This window comes from Geotrypetes seraphini, chromosome 3, assembly GCF_902459505.1.
Source record: "Geotrypetes seraphini chromosome 3, aGeoSer1.1, whole genome shotgun sequence".
Taxonomy (NCBI): domain Eukaryota; kingdom Metazoa; phylum Chordata; class Amphibia; order Gymnophiona; family Dermophiidae; genus Geotrypetes; species Geotrypetes seraphini.
Window position 1 is genome coordinate 47,253,508 of NC_047086.1, and position 21,647 is coordinate 47,275,154.

General features: G+C 43.9%; 1 protein-coding gene across 10 annotated transcripts in view; it reads right to left on the reverse strand.

Moving 5' to 3' along the window:
• The window catches only part of MYO6 (myosin VI), a 426,976-nt gene that overhangs the window by 376,752 nt on the left and 28,577 nt on the right, over positions 1–21,647 (reverse strand). Inside the window, exon 1 of one of the 10 annotated variants that reach the window (XM_033936476.1) lies at positions 8,977–9,065. The exons of the other annotated variants lie outside the window; for them this stretch is intronic. The gene's annotated coding sequence lies outside the window, so the exon portion shown is untranslated. Of the gene's footprint in view, positions 1–8,976; positions 9,066–21,647 lie in introns of those variants that run through there. 10 annotated transcript variants of the gene reach the window in all.

The following is a 21,647-nucleotide window of genomic DNA, read 5'->3' on the forward strand; positions in this document are numbered from 1 at the left end:
CAGTATCATCTAGAGCAGCGATGGCGAACCTATGGCACGCGTGCCAACTGTGGCACGCGAAGGCCTTGCAGCTGGCACGCGCAGGGCCGCCATCAGGGCAGTACTACCAGGGGGTGCACAGGAGAGAGAGCTGAACGGGGACGATGGGGGACCCGCAGGGTTAAATATAACTCGAGCCGCGAGGCTCGTCTTCTACTCCGACTGCCCTGCCGCTCACACAGCCGATCGGAAATCTTCCCCGACGTCAGCGCTGACGTCGGGGAAGATTTCCGATCGGCTATGTGTGCGCGGCGGGACAGGCAGGAAATAGAAGACAAGCCTACGCGGCTCGAGCTACATTTTGCTGAGAAAGTTGCTAAGATGGGCTGGGAGGCAAACGGGAAACACAAAAGGGGGAGTGAGTGCGTTTTGGACACAAGGCATGAACTTGGGAGAGAGGAAAGGAGGGAAAGAGATGCTGAGGTGGGGGAGGGAATGGGTTTTTTCACACAGAAGGCATGAACTTGGGAGAGAGGAAAGGAGGGAAAGAGATGCTGAGGTGGGGGAGGGAATGGGTTTTTGGACTCAGAAGGCATGGATTTGGGAGAGAGGAAGGGAGGGAAAGAGATGCTGAGGTGGGGGAGGGAATGGGTTTTTGGACTCAGAAGGCATGGACTTGGGAGAGAGGAAGGGAGGGAAAGAGATGCTGAGGTGGGGGAGGGAATGGGTTTTTGGACACAGAAGGCATGGACTTGGGAGAGAGGAAGGGAGGGAAAGAGATGCTGAGGTGGGGGAGGGAATGGGTTTTTGGACACAGAAGGCATGGACTTGGGAGAGAGGAAGGGAGGGAAAGAGATGCTGAGGTGGGGGAGGGAATGGGTTTTTGGACACAGAAGGCATGGACTTGGGAGAGAGGAAGGGAGGGAAAGAGATGCTGAGGTGGGGGAGGGAATGGGTTTTTGGACACAGAAGGCATGGACTTGGGAGAGAGGAAGGGAGGGAAAGAGATGCTGAGGTGGGGGAGGGAATGTGTTTTTGGACACAGAAGGCATGGACTTGGGAGAGAGGAACGGAGGGAAAGAGATGCTGAGGTGGGGGAGGGAATGTGTTTTTGGACATAGAAGACAAGGACTTGGGAGAGAGGAAGGGAGGGAAAGAGATGGTTGTATACATGGGGAATAGAAGAAAGGAGAATTTTTGGTCATAGGGAGGGAGTGAGGTACAGACAGTGGCATACCAAGGTAGGGGTGGGGGCGGTCTGCCCTGGTTTTACGCCCCAAGGGGGTGCACAGCTGGCCACCCTCCAGTGTTCTCCCTAGGCTGGCAAACTGCGTCTCTTTAGCCACTTGAGTGCCACCGCCGCCATTGGGAACAGGCCGGTGCCAAGTTCTCCCTGCTTTTCCCTGTGGGGCCGACCAACTCTCGCCACCCGCGTCAATTCTGATGTCGGAGAGGACGTTCTGGGCCAGCCAATCGCTGCCTGGCTGGCCCAGAACGTCCTCTCCGATGTTAGAATTGACGTCGAGTGGCGAGAGTTTGTCGGCCCCGTGGGGAAGAGAAGCAGGGCGAACTCGGCGCCGGCCTGTTCCCGATAGCGGCAGTGGCAGCCTATTCCCCAGTGGCGGTGGCAGCATTTTCCCAATGGTGGTGGCATAGGGGAGGGCAAGGAGAAAGAAAGAAAGGGGGGGGACAGGGAGCCAAAAAAAAAAAGAAAGAGGGCTGGGTGAAACAAAGAAAAATGGGGCACGGAGAGAGAGAGAAAGACAGACATACAGAATGAAAGGGGGTATGGAGAGAGAGAAAAAAAAAGAAGGGGGCAGGGTGAAACAAAGAAAAAGTTTGGGGAGGGAATGAGGTCTGGAGAAGAAGCATACAGGAGGCTGAAAAAAGGGAAGAAATATTGGATGCACAGTCAGAAGAATACCAGAGACTGATGAAATTACCAAAGGTAGGAAAATGATTTTATTTTCAATTTAGTGATCAAAATGTGTCCGTTTTGAGAATTTATATATGCTGTCTATATTTTGCACTATGGCCCCCTTTTACTAAACCACAATAGCGTTTTTTAGCGCAGGGAGCCTATGAGCTTCAAGAGCAGCGTGGGGCATTCAGCGCAGGTCCCTGCGCTAAAAACTGCTATCACGGTTTAGTAAAAAGGGAGGGGGAATATTTGTCTATTTTTGTATAGTTGTTACTGAGGTGACATTGCATAAAGTCATCTGCCTTGACCTCTTTGAAAACCCGCGGAATATAAATGATAATTTAACATTTTCTCTGCGTACAGCGTGCTTTGTGTTTTTAAAATTTTATTGTTGGTAGATCATTTTGACTTGGCCACAAAGGTAAGGGGGAGGGAGGGGAGCTGCTGAAAGAGTCTACCTTGACGTGGTTGCAGGCTTACAAATCTTTTGGTCAAAGAGTGCGGTGACAGAGAAAAGTATGTGTGTATTCGGCCCATGAATGAAATCATTAAAACATTATTAATTGCCAATAAATTGAAATGAAAACCAAAGGATTGTGAATCAAATTGATTCTCTGACAATACAAAGATTCCAACCTTTAAAAATGATGTTACATAGTTCAGGCAACTTTATAAAGAGTTTTTAGATACTAAAATCTTGTTATTAAGGTTTAATTGACGTGCTGGCACTTTGAGGAAATTCTTTGGTTTTGTGCGGCAGTTTGGGCACTCGGGCTCAAAAAGGTTAGCCATCACTGATCTAGAGGTATGCTTACATCAAAAGAAACTACTTTTCTTACTAACCAGAACCCTTCTACGCCATTTATATATTTTTTGCCTAAAGTACACAAAAATCTAACACCACCGCCTGGACGGCCAATTGTTTCAACTAGAAACTCTATTTTAGAACCTCTGTCTCAGCTAATTGATAAATTGCTGCAACCTTTTGTGAAATGAATCGCTTCATTTATACAAGATTCCTCCCAAATGATATGCCATCTTGAAGATATAGGAGAAATTGCTGATTCAGTGATCTTGGTTTCTATGGACGTCAATACTTTATATATGAACATCCCCCAAGATGAAGCAATTTTGATTATAAAAGAGACTTTAGAACAATGAGAGGATATAGATAAGAGAATAACTACCGACTTTCTTGTATATTTTGCTGAACTGGTGATTAAAAATAATTTATTTTATTATGATGGAGACTTTTTTGAACAAATACATGGAGTAGCCATTGGGGCTACTTTAGCCCCCTCGGTGGCCTCTCTATATATGTCTAAATTTGAAACTAAGGTTATCTACCCCTCCCAATATTATCAGAAGATGATAACCTAGAAGCGTTACTTAAATGACGTATTCTTTTTATGGGATGACACATTGAGGAATTGCTAGCCTTTTATGATTGGCTTAATGTTCAAAATCCTTATCTTAGGTTTGATCTTAAACATCATAATACCTCTATTGAATTCTTGGATTTATGGATATACAAAAATAATAACAAACTACATACTACTCTTTATAAAAAAACCTGTCGAACGTAATACTTTATTACGTTTCAAGAATTTTCATCCCTACCATTTAAAATACAATCTTCCTATTAGCCAGTTTTTGCATCTTCGCAGGTTATGTAGCTCCCTGGCTGAATTTAAAAAGCAATCAAAATTATTACAACTTCGATTTATTGAGAGAGGCTACTCTAGAGGTTCTATTAGAAAAGCATATTTAAGAACTCGATACACCCAAAGAATCTTCTGTTACAATATCGTAATGATGAAACAACTGATAGAATTGTGTGTGTTAATCCCTTCTCTATACTGGTAGGCGAATTCATAGCTATTATAAAAAAAACATTGGCATATCATGCAACTATATCAATACTTTAGAGAGAGCCCTCTTTTTGTTAACAAACAATCTAAAAACATCAGAGAAATTCTCCGTAATATAAAACACAACCTAAGGAACTGCTCAACTTGTCAATGGTGTGAAACGAGTATTAATGGACCCTCTTGGTTTGATTCCAACACAGGTAGAGAACTATGTGCCAGGGATTACTCTGATTGCAACAGCAAATATATAGTCTATATCAGGGGTGCCCACACTTTTTGGGCTTGCGAGCTACTTTTTAAATGACCAAGTCAAAATGATCTACCAACAATAAAATTTAAAAAAAAACACAAAGCACACTGTATGCATAGAAAATGTTAATCATCATTCCTATTCCAGGGTTTTTCAAAGAGGTCAAAGCAGATGACTCTAAGCACTATCACCTCAGTAACAACCATACAAAAATAGACAAATATACCCCCTCCCTTTTTACTAAACCACGATAGCAGTTTTTAGCGCAGGGAGCTGCGCTGAATGCCCAGCGCTGCTCTCGACACTCATAGGCTCCCTGCGCTAAAAACCTCTATTGCGGTTTAGTAAAAGGGGACCTTAGTGTAAAATATAGACAGCAGATATAAATTCAGACATTTTGATCACTAAATTTGATCATAGAGACATTTTGATCACTAAATTTAAAATAAAATCATTTTCCCTACCTTGTCTGGTGATTTCATGAGTCTCTGGTTGCACTTTCTTCTTCTGACTGTGCATGCAATCTTTCTTCCCTTCTTTTAGCCTGTATGTTTCCTCTCCTCCAGACCTCATTCCTTCCCCCAACTTTTCCTTCCTCTTCCCTGCCCTTTCTTTCTCTCTGCCTCCCTTTCATTTTTTTCTGTTTCTCTTCTTTCCTTCTGTCTCCCTGCCTGCCCTTTTTCTTTCTTTCTCCCTGTCCTCCCCCACGCCACTGCCACTGCCATCGGGGACCAGGACCCAAACGCCACCAATAACAGGCCCCAAACTCTCCCTGCTTCGGCCAACCAGCGTCAATTCTGCCGTCGGGAAGAGGAAGGCTGATCAGCCCAAGATCGTGACCAACCTATTGGGGGAAATGCTGCCGGGTCCTGCCTTCGCGGAAACAGAAAGTAGGCAGGACCCGGCAGGAAGAAGAACAAATGCTTCACTAACCTGTCTCCCGCATTAGCCCGTAGCGAACGCTTGCTTCAGGGCTCTCAACATGTGCCTGCCGGCTTCCCTTCTCCCCCCCCCCCCACCGGACATAACTTCCGGTTTCGGAGGGAAGAGAAGAGAAGCCGGCACGCACACGTTAGAGCCCGGAGCATAAGTTCGCTGCGGGCTGAAATCTCCAAGCCAGTTTTTTTGGGGGGGTTTTAATGTTCAGCAGCGGCAGATGACAGCTGGGCGGACCGCCCAGCTAAAAGGCCCTAGGGAGAACACTGGAGAGGAAGGCTGATTGGCCCGTAGATCAGGACGGCAACACGAGTCTATCACGGAGCCCGGGATGGGCTCCGCGATCGACTCGAGTTGCCTTCCTGAGCTACTGGTCGATCGCGATCGATGCGTTGGGCATCCCTGGTCTATATGATTTTGTGTAATAAGATCTATATAGGTAGGAGTAGCCGACCAATAAAGATACGTCTAACTGAACACAAATCACGCATACACACAAAAAATTTGCAAGCTCCTCTCATAGCGCACTGGCTAGAAGCAGGTCATACTATGGAAGAAATTAAATGGAGAGTTATAGAGGTTATAAAAATTGAGTGGGAGGTGGTAACACTGATAGTTTCTTAAATTTTCGTGAACAAAAATGGATCTTTGATCTAAATACTGTGACACCTAATGGCCTGAGCAGCTAAGTGGAATGGACGTCTCACGTAACTTTAAATCTCCCGCTGCTATGTAGATTGCTCTGTCTTGATTGTTTTTCAAAAACACGTGATGAATGGATATTTAAATTGTCACACAGACGACGCCGTCATGTTGTAAAGTAACTCTAGACTGACAGCGGGTCTGAATACTGGTAAGAAGCGGTTAGATTACTGATAATGTGAAATGCTTTACTTTTTAAAATATTTATATTTTGATATATTCTTTATTTAGAGGCATCTCCTTGAAACAGCCTTAGCGAAACATGGGTCCATGTCAGAGTCCTGTTAAAACGCCCAGATAAAGAAAGCTAAGTTATTACTACTAATTTAATATATAAAGATATACTGAATTTAAGGATATAAGAATACTTAATTTAAGAGAAATAGCGAAGGCAAGACCAATGAGGAGGCCAGCTACGTTGAAATTCTGTATGACAACAGATTTGGTTCTGTACAGATGTAGCCACTGAGGTCTTACCTTATAACTATACAAATAGAAATGAAAGGAAAGGAATTGAATAACATCAGGAATATATAGAAGATTGATTGTGAAATACTATGAAATATACCAGAAGATATATTCTAAGAGATCTCTTATATAAAAAATTTTTTTGCTCTTTTTATATATCAATGATGATCTATCTTTATGTTATGAATGACCTCTAGTGAGAACCTCATGAAAATTGGACTACAAAATTGAGACTGCCTATTATACTTATAAGAAATTTAGAAGAGCATATGGTCAAGCCAATCAGGGTCATAGACTCCTCCCTTGATTGGCTCATGTACCTAAGGCCGAAAGGCCTTATGCATCTGAGCTAATCAGGGCATTAGGCCCCCTCTCCATGCATCACATGATGTACCGAGGAGGGGTAGACCTGCCATTTTAGATTGGCAGGCCTCGGAGCTGGAGGGACCGAGCCTTCCTCCTGCTCTCTTCAGACAAAGGTACGGGGAGGGTCAGGAGGAGCATCTGGTGGCAGTAGAGTGGGTATCCCTCCTGCCCTTCTTGGGGTGGAGGGGAAAGGGAGAAGAATTCAAGGGGTGGCACCTGACACCAGGGGGAGGGTCTATTGACAGAAGGGAGTGGGCATCTCTCATTTTCTCATGCAGCGGAGTCAGTATGGCTGGACGGAGTGGACAACCCTCCTGCCATTTTCACTTCCATTGGGGAAGGAGGGGGTCTCAAGTGCCAGTTCATTGGTGAATGTCAGAGAGGGGGGCTTTTTTCTTTTTTAATGGGCCCATTAAAAAAAAAAAAGGTTTGGCATGTTATAAATATTTTTGTATCGGTGGGACAGGTAAAACCAGTCGCTTTTTTCAGATCGCTAAAAGAGATCACATTTTTTTGTGCAGCAGTAAGCCATGTTAGAGCATCAATCGCTCTGCATTTCAATATTAATGAGTTTATCTGCACGGTTGGATTAGAGAATGAGCAATTGTGCAGAAAACCACACGGTGAGCTGTTTTCTGCATCCGGTCGGCAAATGTGATTGGCGCTAAACCAGTAAAAACATTTATGCACTACTGGAGAAGAGTGTGCTCAAGGAATTACAGTGGCTTCCAGTGTACCTTAGAATTCAATTTAAGTGCGTTTGTATTGCATTTAAAATTATCTTTGGCATTTTTATTACTTTGGTTCCTTTAGATTGGAATGTACACAGATCTCATCTTGCTAGGAATTCAAATAAATTAAAAATTACATTTCCTTCCCTTAGGGGTAAAAATAGAACTTTCAAGAGTTTCAGCCACTCTTTCATTTTCAAACTAACTGAGCTCTGGAATGAGTTACCGCTTTCACTTAGAAGTCTAGGCCCCTTCATTTTATTGCGGAAAGCTCTGAAAACTTTCTTGTTTACCAAACACTTCTTCTATATTTATGTACTATACTGACATTATTGTAAACTGAGTCAAGCACCTTTTTGGTTGAAGACCCAGTCTATAAAATTAAGTTTTAGTTTAGTTTAATAAGAGTGGATGTTGTTAACAGCAAACATCCCCTTCCCTAGTTATAACAGAATCTGACTTTTGAAACTAAGTGCTAAACATTACATTTTTTAAAGAACTGCATGACAGAAGGACATAGGAAGAAGACATCTTGGATACTGTGCTACAATGGCTGGACTAGATGGAAGTAGGTGGGTCCTGGGACCCGGAGGAAAGCCAGGCCCAAAGTACCTTAAAGTGCTAGAGCCATGGCGCAGATGCTCCTACAAATCGACAAGCCCTGGGAAGGGCCCAGGATCTAGTCCATAGAAGCAATAGAATGAGCAGTGAGACCAAGAGAAGTAGATCAAGGCTGCACAGGAGGGGAACAGAAGGATAGGGCACCCTGGGAACAAATGATGAGAGTGCCAGTCATGGAGAGGAGAGGGAGGCCGCATGGTGAAAGCGACAGCCTCGGCACCCTGAAGCTGTGGGTACAAACCCACACTGCTCCCCGTGAACCTGGGAATGTCACTCAAACACCCCCCATTACCCAAGGGACAGTAGTCCCACCAGAACAGAGAAAGAAAAAAGCTGAGACCTGAACAAAGTCATGGAAACCGTTCTTAGCTCGGAGGGAGGGAGAGAGAGAAGGCGCAGAGAGAGAGCAAGAAGGCCTTTTTATATTATATTTATTTATTACCACCACACGGGAAGACCAAGGGCCAGACCCTAAAAGAAAAAAGGCAAAAGGGAAGACTGGAGCTGGACAAGAGATCTCCCCATCCTAAACTCAGGAGGGAAGCAAAGGGAAAACAAAGCAAAGGAATAGATACTCACTGTGGGAAAGACCAAGTGCATGTGCTGCAGCATTAATGCATGTGAACACCCCAGCTCACTGCACACCCTTATGGCTTGCCTGTTCAAATTTGGTAATTTTCTCTTTTCTTTTGTTTTTAAAGGTGAGGAGGGAGTTGAAGTGCAGGGAAATAGCATAGGGGGTCCAGGAAATGGGTAGGGAACCAGCATACCCAGATAGGCGCCATGGAGGCCTAATCCCCTTGCTCAGCTGAGGTGGTACAGCCAAAACAGGGGGGCAGGCGAGCATGGCAAAGACAATCTGACCTACCACATGCAGGCCCTTCATCACACAGATGAAACTAGGAGCAGGAGAGAGACCATCTATCCGCCTGCGGAGATAGAAAAAACAAAGCTGAGCTCTGTCATTTATATGATGGTCTGCTCACTAGTACTTCAGTATTCTCTATCTCCACCTGCTGGTAGGTGGACTTAACCTACTCGTCTCTGGATTCATCTGCTGTGGATGACAAAGAATGAGGTTATTTATTTATTTATTTATTTTAAAGGGAGAAAAGAGAGAGATAAACACACCTGGAAAGTGTCCATAAATGCTCATGACACCAAACATGTAGCAGAGACTGTTTTTAATTCAGCTGAAAGAATACAAGAGCACAAGAAAGCTGCATGGAAATAAAAACATTAGTTATCAAATAGACTGTTACAAATTAAAACCACAGTAGTACAAGAATCTAGGAAAGGAAAAGCTATCAAAAACCAATCTTCAACTAAACAAAACAGTTCTCTCTCTATCTTCCTCTGCAAATTAGAAATAATCTTCCGACGCCAAGCACTTTAGTCACAGTAAACCACAATATGAAAATAAACTGGCATGTGCATAATATTGATTTTGTTCTTATGCATGCCTAACCTCGTAATCCATTTAATGATCCCAAGGAGACATACCCACAGCTAGCACTATAGTGCAATTAAGCACACCTAGGCGTGCTCAGCCTGCAACTCTTGATCACACCCCTAGGTGTGTGTAATTAGTAAATATATGATGACATCCACCTGCTCAGGTACTATGGCTTAAATAGCATTCACCTTTATTCTGATAAAGCCAACCACACAAATGGGAAAATGGACCTACAAATCAAAAGGCTCATATCACTTATCAATTCTTTTTTCCAATTAATTTTGTTTTGGATCCTCGTTTAAAATAACAAACATTATGCATTTCTAACACTGATACTTCCAAAGTATTTAGGAGGTAAGAGCAAAATCAGAAAGGCATCAGCTATATGGTCAGTTTAAATACCATGCAACCAAACTTTTCACGGTGACCTCTTATCATTCTACAAAATAATCAGATCTTTTAGTCCCAAAATAAATTAACATAGAAACCAGATTCAAAAAAGGGTTTACTCTGCTCCTTATGTTCCTCTCTACTTAAAGCAAAATTCTCTGTAAACACTGGTGAAACAAAATACACATTTTTCATTTCCACTACTTTTCCAGCACCCAAAATTCCCAATCAGAAACACGAGTCTGTCCACTAGCGCCAATTATTTATTTTGTTTTCTATCCCGTCCTCCCCAAAGAGCTCAGAACAGGTTACAGGTTAACATACAAAATATACAGTTAATAGTTTACAATTTGCCACAGTCATAGCACAAGGTTTTTGGAGGTTTTTTGGAAGGGGGGGGGTCGGTACAAGCTTTTATCCTAACTCAACATATACTAAGAATCCAATACCATTATCATAATATACTGAGAAAAAGAAGAATACAATCTGAATATTGGGTCTGTGCAGACATTTTTCTTTTGTGTGTGTTTAAATATATTATATGAGCCACTTGGGCAGCCTGCACAGAATGATTCAAAACACTTATGTTGGTTAATTTGCTGTTTAGTAGAAGTAGTGCATAGCATATAATGCTCTAGAATACGCTCTTTTGATCACTTTAGTAGAATATTCTCTTTTTTATGAGCTTTTGAAACAATACAGTAGCTTCCAATTTAAACTGAGAAACAGAAGTACATATACGTCATTCTCAAAAACTGACCGAAGAAAAATCTTTCAACTTGCATGGATGACAACTGGAGTAATGTAGATAAATTATTGTGATCAGTGGATTTCATAAAAACAGAAGTGTCTAAACTCTCATTGCATTTAGATACAATTTCATTTTTGGATATAAGAGTATCTTCATGGTAAATTTAAATTAGTATCTAAAGCACATGTGTCAAACACAAGGCCCACAGGCCGAATCCAGCCCGCCAGCTGTTTTATGCGGCCCACGGTTCAGGGCCGGCATTACGGGGAAGTAAACAGGGTTTCACGATGTCGCCTTGCTTTCTGTTTTGGGCCCTCACCTGACGGCAGCAATAGCACTTATGGGCCACGGCGATCATCAGCTTGTGTACGTCGGCAACACAACAAAAACTACACAAGCGATGCACCCCATTGCCGGCCAGTAATTTACACCAACTTGCACATGCTGGCAGCGCAGCAGACATGAATTTAACTGTGCCATCCCCAGCTGGGAAGCATCGCTGGGGCCAGCACAGTTAAATTCATTTCTGGTGTGCTACTGGCATGCGCAAGTTGACACCACACCAGCGGTGTAAATTACTGGCCGGCACTGTTAAATTACTGCTGAAGAGAGGAGGAAGCCAGGCCATAAAAGAAAATTGAGGCAGCAAGGGGGGGTGCTGATTATAACCGTAGGCTTGCCCTCTTGATTTCCACCTCCAGCTCCACCTCCCCTCCTGACTTCCTCCTCCAGCTCCACCTCCCTTCTGGTCTGGCCCAACAGTACAATGCGCGTAGGGATGGGGGAGCATGAGTACCTCTCTTGCCTCCAGTAATATTCTGCATAGCTGCAGTGGTGAGGGAGGGAGACGACAAAGGTAGGGGAAATGATTTTATTTTCAATTTAGTGTTTGAATTGTGTCAATTTTGAGAGTTTTAATCTGCTATCTTTTGCACTGCTCAGAAGAAATACATTTATTTATTTTTCTCCGAGGTTGTATAGCATACAGAGTCTTGAATCTTAGGGTTTCATTTTTATATATTAGTACTTTTAGTTTTTGGCCCTGTATTTGCATAGGGGTTATCTATGTTCTGGTAGGAATGAATATCGAGAAGCATACGGTGTGTTTTGTGTAGTTTAATTTTGTGGTTAACCATTACCATTATGTGTTAATAAGATTATATTGTGTGTATATATGAAAAATGAATGGAAAAAATTGTGTTATAATTAGTACTATTATGGGGGCGGGGTCTAGGGCGGAGATTGGGCGGAGTCTGGCCCACGACTTTACCTGTGTTTTAGAATTCGGCCCCTTAGTGTGATTGAGTTTGACACCCCTGATCTAAAGTGTTCAGCCATTCAAGAAATCTCAAGTTCTTCAGTGATAGACAACCACACCATAATAATGGTATCTATAAATCGTAGTCCAAACTGAACAACACAAAACCACTTTGTCCAGAACAGAACTCGGTATGGCTGTTCCTTTAAACTGTGCAACTCAAGCCATCAGAAGTGGTGATATGCCTCAGATTATGGAGCAGTGTCCTCAATTAAGGGTTATCTTGTGTAAAATCTTTACACGCTCCTAATGGCATCACAGGCAACCAACCACCTCCCTACTTTTATTTAATTCATCTATTTAAATTACTTCTTACTTTATTAAATTACTTGAAAACTTGACCCATGGCTGTTGGTTGGTTGACTGGAATCAGCAGAAGAGTGGTGCATTACTGAAAAGACGCTGTTGCAATAGAATCCCTGACGCAGCGGGTAACCAGTGGGTCCCGCAAAACGCAGGCCGCGTCGGTCTTGTATTCAGTTTAAGCATTACAGCAACGACTCCAGAAACAAAATCGGCAGTACTTCCAAATCAGTTTCAAACACAAGATAAGTACCGTTGTTTGTACTATGACATTTTAAATGAATGCTGTGAAATCAATTTTGAAGAAATTAAGTTTGGCCTGCACCATTCTGTCGATTTCCTTCAGAAACAGCCTGTTTGGCATAGAATAATGAATTTTGGATGAAAATTTGGGCATGTGTTGTCGTTTTAAAAAATAGTTTTCAAGTAATTTAATAAAGTAAGAAGTAATTTAAATAGAGTAGTGAGGTAGTTGGTTGCCTGTGATGCCATTAGGAGGGTGTCAGGTCAAAAGCGCGCCGGGACAAAGGCGCGCCCAGACAATTGAGCGCAGCGCGGGGGCGCGCGCCACAGAAAATTACTGTTTTTAGGGCTCCGATGGGGGGGCGTGGGGGGGAACCCCCCCACTTTACTTAATAGAGATCGCGCCGCGTTGTGGGGGGTTTGGGGAGTTGTAACCCCCACATTTTACTGAAAACTTGTTTTTAGGGAAAAAGTTAAGTTTACAGTAAAATGTGGACGGTTACAACCCCCCAAAACTCCCATAACGCCGGCGCGATCTCTCTTAAGTAAACTGGGGGGGCTCCCCAACAAAACCCCCCGTCGGATCCCCTAAAAACTGTAATTTTCTTCGGCGCACCTCCGTCTTGCGCTCAGTTGTCGGCGCGCGCCTTTGTCTTTCGCGGGGTTGTCTATGAACTCATTAGGAGCGTGTAAAGTTTTTACACAAATAACCCTTAATTGGGGACACTGCTCCATAATCTGAGGCATATCACCACTTCTGATGGCTTGAGTTGAACAGTTTAAAGGAATAGCCATACCGAGTTCTGTTCTGTTCTGGACAAAGTGGTTTTGTGCTATTCAGTTTGGACTACTTTTTGAACCACTAATAATTGTTTTTGCTAGTATCTATAAATCGTAACCATGTCTTAACTTGAATTCACCAGTTGGAAGAATATAGTCAACATTCGTAATAAAAGCTCTGTTGTCCCTCAGCTCCATATAGTGCTGATCAAGCTTTGCAAGCTTATGTAAAGAAATTTTTGTATACCGCGCATGCCGCCCCGACTCTCCTGTCGCCGCCTGACTCTCCTTTCGCCCGCCCCGACTCTCCTCTGACCACCCCGACTCTCCTTTCGCCCACCCCGACTCTCCTCTCCCCCTTGAAGTCCTGTCCCCACCCTGAAAGCCTGATGCCCCCCCCGACATCCGATTCACCCCCCCGCAGGACCGCTCGCACCCCCACCCCGAAGGACCGCTCGCACTTGCACCCCCACCCCAAAGGACCGCTCGCACCCCCACAGCCTCCCCACCCCCCCATCATGGAGAAGCTCCTACCGTTGTCCTGCTGCTTCCTCTGCTGGCGGTCCCGGCCCTTCTGTGAGCCCTGCGTCTGCGCTGCTTCCTCTTCCGGCGGTCCCGCCCTTTCTCTGACGTCAGAGAAAGGGTGGGACCGCCAGAAGAGGAAGCAGCGCAGACGCAGGGCTCACAGAAGGGCCGGGACCGCCGGCAGAGGAAGCAGCAGGACAACGGTAGGAGCTTCTCAATGATGGGGGGGAGGCTGTGGGGGTGCGAGCGGTCCTTCGGGGTGGGGGTGCGAGCGGTCCTGCGAGGTGAATCGGACGTCGGGGAGGGGAACAATGTAAAAAAAAAAAGTTGTAAAACGCGCTCACGCGTATTAACACTCATGGTTATGCACGGTTTGTAAAATCGTGTATAACGCGCGCGTTATATGTGTGAAAATACGGTAATCAGTCCTATTTTTACCACAGTTTTAATAGCTAGCAAAGTACAGCTCTCCCTACATATGACTCAACAGCTGAAAATTGTCCAATCCCTACTTTTCATTCATTCTCAAATATGATCCACACCTGGCAATCCATTGCACTTCTTCAAAGAGGTAGCAGAAGATATAAATAACATACACACTCTTGTGCAAGAGTTAAAAAGAAGAGAGCTCTTCTGCAGTGTCATCTGCATGGTACAGTAAAGGTGTGCCAGGAGTGCTCACCTTTGAGCTATTACCAAAACAAATGATCTTTGCTTTATAGGAACACTCAAATGTGTCAGCTTGTCAGCTTATGTTTTTCTGGTTAGGCTTCCTTAACTTCGGTATGACTGGGTGTGTGTTGCATTTCACTCATATTCCTCCCTCCAATTTCTGCAAATGCCAAAATTAAAAAGGTAGCAGCACCTAAGAAGAGTCTCAAAATATCAACTTTGTTTTCTTGGAAGGAGACACCGGAAACAGAGTACAAAAGGAGAAAGAAAACAAAAGTTGATATCCAACTAGCAGCCAGGCTCTATGGCTGGCAATTGGAACATATCAGCAACATAGCAATGGGTGGGCTCAGGTGGGACAGGAGCCAGGGCTGCTTTTACCAATGGGCAAAGGGGCAGCTGCTCCAAGACTCTGAAATGGGGATCCAGCCACTCCATTGTCCAGATAAATTTATCCTGGATTCCCATCTCTTATCCCCCCCCCTCGCTGCTGTTGTGCAAGCCCTGCACCTCTTTGTTTCCCTGCCCTCTCCCATCCCCAGGGTTCTCTGACACCAGCAACGTCGGACTCTCTCCTTGTGCACGCCCACCTACTCTGATGCAACTTCCTGTTTTCTGCATAGGTGAAATGCGCCCAAGAAAGCCCAACACTGGAGGAAGGATGAGTATCTTGATCACCAGTGCTGGAGAACAATAAAGGAAACCAGGGACAGGACAGAACAGATAAAGAGGAGCATGTGCATGACTCAGGGGGAAGGGGGAGTTGGAGGAGGGAAGGATAGATTGGACTGAAGAGAGGAAGAGAAGGGAAAAGATGCTGGACCATAGAAGCAGGCTGGTGTCAGGTCAAAAGCGCGCCGGGACAAAGGCGCGAGCAGACAACTGAGCGCAGCGCGGAGGCGCGCGCTGAAGTAAAAGACTGTTTTTAGGAGTTACGACGGGAGGGTGTGGGGGGACCCCCCCCCACTTTACTTAATACAGATCACGCCGCATTGTGGGGGCGTTGTGGGGGGTTGTAACCCCCCACATTTTACTGAAAACTTAACTTTTTCCCTGTTTTTAGGGAAAAAGTTACGTTTTCACTAAAATGTGGGGGGTTACAACCCCCAAAACCCCCCACAACGCCGCCACGATATGTATTAAGTAAAGTGGGGGGGCTCCCCAACAAAACCCCCCGTCGCAGCCCCTAAAAACAGTCTTTTTCTTCGGCGCGCACCTCCGTCTTGCGCTCAGTTGTCGGCGCGCGCCTTTGTCTTCCGCGTTACTGTCTATGAACCGGCTGGGGAGATATGTGGGCCCTGAGATGGAATATGCATGAGATACATTTGCATACTAAGGAAGAAAGATATACAGATTGATCTCATGAATGTTCATTGTGTATATTCTGAAAACCTGACTGGCTGGAGTTCTCCCAGGACAGTTTTGGGAATCACCGGTGTAGAGATCTGTAGCAGTCCTGTTTCTTTTCTTTTTTTTTCTTTCTTTCACTAGGTGGTCTATTGGAGCTCTGGGGCCCAGTTTCATATTTATAGGGCTGCCTTTTTCATGTATAAGTTTGTTCTTCCAAGTCCTGAAGTTAGTGCTGTTATGGCTTCTGAGACTATTTTTGCACAAGTTTGTGCATAGTGCTTTGCAACGAAAGGACGGTACAGGGATTCAAACAGGGATTGGACGGATTCCTGAAGGATAAAGGGATCATGGGATACTGAGGGAGGAGTTGGGATGTAACACAAGTATAGAAAGCTAACCAGGTAATGAGTATAGAAACCAAACCAGGTTGTGCATGTGCAAGACCGGAGGGTTAGGACTTCGACAGGAAGACAGGACTTAAATGAGAAACCAAGGTGGCAAGGGAGCCCCTTCTGGTGATACAGACAGGTCGTGACCTGTTTGGGCCGCCGCGGGAGCGGACTGCTGGGCGGGATGGACCTGTGGTCTGACCCGGCGGAGGCACTGCTTATGTTCTTATGTTCTTATGACTGTGTGTTAGCCTTACTGAGATTACATCAAAACAAATATAATTTTAGTTTGTTATAATATTAGATGGAATTTTAGAACATGTTGCAGGACCCGATATGTGTCGAGGTGGTTGTCTTATAGCAGATTTTTTTCCTGACGAGGTTTAAATTAAGACTGCCTCTCAAGGGGTTTTTAAATACAACTACACTGTTTCCATAGGCGTGTATGTTGTTTGGTTTTGGTAACTGCCTGAAATAATTGAGTTTAAAATACGAAACATGGCATGATACAGAAATCTGTTTTTAAAGTTCACATGAAGGTATTAATTGTCAATTAAAAGTAGCCAGCAGCCTTTCTTCAGACCTCATTCCCTTCACCATTGTGCCAAATTTATACCCTGAATGCACCAGGAGAAAAATCTCACTCATTAGTCTTCAATCTTACTCTTTGGGATGGGCCACCCTTGGTATCTCTGGTGTAACATCTTTCCTCCCTTTCATTCTCCTACTCCAGCAACTTCCTACCCTCCAGCCCATCACAAGTCCTGCTGCTTCCAGGTAAAAAAGAAAAAAAAAAAAGTACAGTATAGGTGTGGAGTAGAGAATGACACGGAGACAAATTTGTCCCCATTTCTGTAAGCTCTGCCTTAACCGCACAAGCCTCTAACACTTATGATTTTAAAGCATTTGAGGCTTGTGCAGATGAGGACGGAGCTTGCAGGAACGGGACAGGAACAGGAAAAGAACTCGCAGGGACAGGACGGGAAAATGAGTTGCCACGGGGACGGGGAAAAATTTGGCCCTGTGACATTCTCTAGTGTGGAGCTGCTATTGGGGCTGCACAGCTCATGGCTCTTTTAGTCCTGCCTCTTTTGACAGGGTTTCCTGTTTTTAAGGTGCAGAACCAGCAGCAGAATGATCTAGACAATGGCTCCTTATCTTTAAAATGCATTTGTTTCAGTGGGACAACTTGGCTGGCATGGGTTTAAGAAACCTGTGCCGCTGGTTTGGGGGGGAGGGAGCAAATCCATAAAACTTTGCCTAGGGCCCCATAGGTGGTTAAAGGGGCCCTGGCATAGGCCCACCCACTTTGACCCAGATTCTATACACTGTGCCTGAAGTTATGATAGATGTCTAGATCGGCACAGCTAGCCAATCTAGGCATCTAATTTTTAAGTTAGGCTTAATCATCGCCATTAAAAAGCAATGAATTAGCTGGGAGGCGCCTAACTCAGTAAGCACCTACCACTTCAAGATAGGCATCTACTCCAAGGCACCTACCAGAAATTAGGCATGGTTTGGGGTAGGTTCTGGGTGTGGTTTGGAGGTACACATCTAGGCCAATTAAGCCTTGGCATAAATGGGAGTGCGCCTAAGGTTTCAATACCTACTAGTGCCTAAGACTGCTCAGGCACCACTAGACGTGATTCTATAAACAGCACCTACAGTGCTCCTCGGCACCTAGAATTAGGCATCATTTATAGAATCAGGGCCTTTGTGTATATAACCACCAAGTAGTGCTGAACCCCCAGGCCCCGTCAGCTGAAGACATCCTCTGAAGGCACCCAAAACTCCCTGCTGCTTAACTCAGCAGTTGGCTTCAGCATTCCTGAGCCGACACCTGCGCCCAGCACATGCTCGGTTCTCAAAAGGACTAATAACATTCAGGGTGGCAGCATCAACAGCTTTGAGCTACTACTGACCGCTAAGCCTGGAAGCAGGGAATTCTGGGCCCCTTTGGAGGTGGTCTTCAGCTGGCAGAATCTAGGGATCCCCGCCAGCTCAGGTATTTATATTTTAAGTGGGGAGGGAGAGGTGGGGGACAAAAAGGGCATGCCCATCCACTGTGCTCATTGGACCAGCTCAGTGTTTCTCAACTCGGTCCTGGAGTAGTACCCCCTTGCCAGTCAGGTTTTCAGGCTATCCACAATGAATATGCATAAACTTGATTTGCATACACTGCCTCCATTATATGCAAATTTCTTTCATGCATATTCATTGTGGATATCTTGAAAACCTGACTGGCAAGGGGGTACTCCAGGACCAAGTTGAGAAACAATGATCTAGCTACACCACAGGAATACATCCTTGACACTATGGACAGGAATAACTGAGCATACTGGATGGCACAATTAAATCTTCTTCTACTCTCAATTAAAGTGTCATCCCAAAGATTTCTATCTATGTTTCAGTTTGTAGTTCTCATTTCTATTCTCTCCAAATAAATTTTGTCCTTTATATTTTTGATAGGGATATAGACTAATGTGCTGGCCATTTCTTTTCAAGGGTCTGTCACTTGAATGTAATAAGTCATAATATAAGTATGAGTTACTGGAAGTCCTGAGAAAGTACGACCTATGAATCCCTCAAGGAAAAGACCGATTTTTGCCACCATTCTGACTAGGAACAAGCAGCTACTACCATCACAATCTACACATAAAAGAAACCAGTGTACAAACAACATGCTAAAGGTGCAAAATCAATAATAATAAATGTAGCAAATTGTAAAAACTGTCTCTACCCCTCATCCGGGGAAAGTGAGCGACCAAAATCAGCCAAGCAGGCACAGGTGAAAAACAAAATCAAATGCAGGAAGCTAAGTACTTGTTTTTCACCTGTAGAAAAATATCTATAGAGCCATGACTAATATTTATCATTTCTATGTACTATCATTCTGATATTTCCATATACAGTATTTGTATGAGTATGTACGTTGGCGATCAACAAATGAATTAAATAAAGAGATGTATTTATTATACTGCTCAATGTTGTCAACATGACATTGTGCTAGTCAGGGCCCACTCACAGTGTTAACCAAAAGCATCTGGGAGATATTACAAATGTCTGTTCCTTGGTGATGTCACTGTAGGTAGACTGGATTACCGTAGTTGGCCTGATGTAACATGGAAAAATGAGCTATAAAGTTCTGGAATAACTATTAGACTATTACATTTCGTGATTTGTAGTACTGGATTAGCACATTGGGAATTGTGGGAGTCACATACCAACTTGTCATGTTGTAAAACGACTATAATCATCACCTGTGGTTTCGCATACAAATCTTGCACATTAGAATGATAACTGCATAAGACTAATGTAAATACAGACACTCAGAATGTTCCTCCACTTCAACCCACTGAACAGTGAACCACAAACTGCTAGTGGGAAATCATATTCATGCTGTAAAAGGTATAGCTTTGATTGTTTACAGAATAACTAGAAAATCCAGACAGATATGTTATCTGTCCTGAGAGCAGAAAGCAATCAACATGCAAATTAAATTATAAGGACACATTATGGGAAGCATTATTCCAAATCATGTTCCAGGAAATGGCACATAAAAGGACCTCAGGAGCCTAAAATGCTGAGCAAAAAGTGAACTCTGATTTATACAGAGCCACAATACAATTGAACAGTTCAAACATCTTAACTCTTCTGTTCTTGGATTAATAACTCTTGTACTAGGTTTTCAAATTTTTTACTCTGGCTTCGTGTATCATTTTATTCACAGTGGGAAACAAATCCAGGAAAAATTAACGGTTTATGTGTTCATATTTAATAAATGTACCAAGGCCCTGATTCTATGAAAAGCACTTACCATTAGGTGTCTAGATTGGTGCACCTAGCTGATGTAGGCATCTCCTAACTTAATTTTTGAATTGGTTCAATTGGCACTGTTATCTGAACAGCACCAATAAAAAAAAATCAATTGAAGATCAATTGTAAAAAAAAAAAAAAAAAATGAATTTTCGGCTAGGCATCTACACAGAGGCGCTTACCCAAAAAGTAGGCGTGATTAGGGGGTGGCAATCCACACCCATCAATGTTAGGCATCAGTAAATTAGGCCAAAAAAATCCTGGCCTAATATACTGACACTAAGTTACTGCTAAGTGTGATTCTACAAACGCACCTAGCTGTTGACAACCATGCTTGCTGAGTGGCACTTAGCCACCAGGCACAGTTTACAAAATCAGGGCTTAAGTTCATATCTTTATTCAAAATCAGTCCAGCAATGGGTCGACTCATCATATGCTTAAATGCGAAGTTCCACAGGGATCTGTATTTTCACCATTATTGTTTAATTTATTCCTTAGTTCACTGGTGCTTTTCATACAATCTTGTAGCATAAGATTCTATTCGTATGCTGATGACATTTCATTAGTCTATTATACTTCACCGAATTCTCCGGACCTTCTTCCATTGCAGACTTGCTTATCAGGGATATCCGTTTGGTTAGAACAGCCTTTCCTCATACGGGAGATCACTAAGCCCCGAGACCTTCAGGTACTACAAATGACTTTAGTGACAGGTTTCAGATCACTAACAGTAAGTCAGCAATTTCATGTGAGTTCTTTTAGTACCCTGGGATGTAATCCAGTTGCTGGTGTCAAACATTTAGAAAGGAGTTTTAAATTTGCTCACAGAGAACAGCTGACACTCACTCAAGTCCAGCGATTCCCAAACCTAGCGATTCCCAAACCTGTCTGGAGGGAACCCCACAATGAATATTCATGAGATAGATGTACATGCCAAAGACAAAGCTTCTGCAGATACAACCCATCATTTGTCCAAGGCTAGACAAATGATGGGTTGTATCCACAGAAGCTTTGTCAGCCGGAAGCCCGAAGTCATCATGCCGTTGTTCAGATCCATGGTGAGACCTCACCTGGAATATTGTGTACAATTCTGGAGGCCACATTACCAAAAAGATATGCTGAGAGTCGAGTCGGTTCAAAGAATGGCCACCAGGATGGTCTCGGGGCTTAGGGATCTCCCGTATGAGGAAAGGCTGAATAAATTGCAGCTGTACTCACTCGAGAAACGTAGAGAGAGAGGAGATATGATTGAGACTTTTAAATATATCACAGGCCGTATCGAGGTGGAAGATGATATCTTCTTTCTTAAGGGGCCCTGGGCCACAAGAGGGCATCTGCTAAAAATCAGAGGAAGGAAATTTCATGGCGACATCTGGAAGTATTTCTTCACCGAAAGGGTGGTTGATCATTGGAACGAACTTCCACTGCAGGTGATTGTGGCCAGCAGCGTGCAAGATTTTAAAAGTAAATGGGATAAGCATGTGGGATCTCTAGGGGGGGTAAAGTCGAGGGGGTGGGTCATTAAAGTGGGCAGACTTGATGGGCTATGGCCCTTTTCTGCCGTCATTTTCTATGTTTCTATGTTTCTAATGTATATACATCAATCTCATGCATATTCATTATGGATGACCTGAAAACCTGACTGGCTGGGGTTTTCCTACGACGGGTTTGGGAATCACTGACTCGGACAGATACTAGCAAATGAGAAAGCATACCCCAACAGAAAGATTGTCATAAAGGCTGAAGTAGCTTTACAGCATTTTTATAAACTGCCAGACTTAGGTGTGTGTGTGGGGGGGAGGGGGGGAG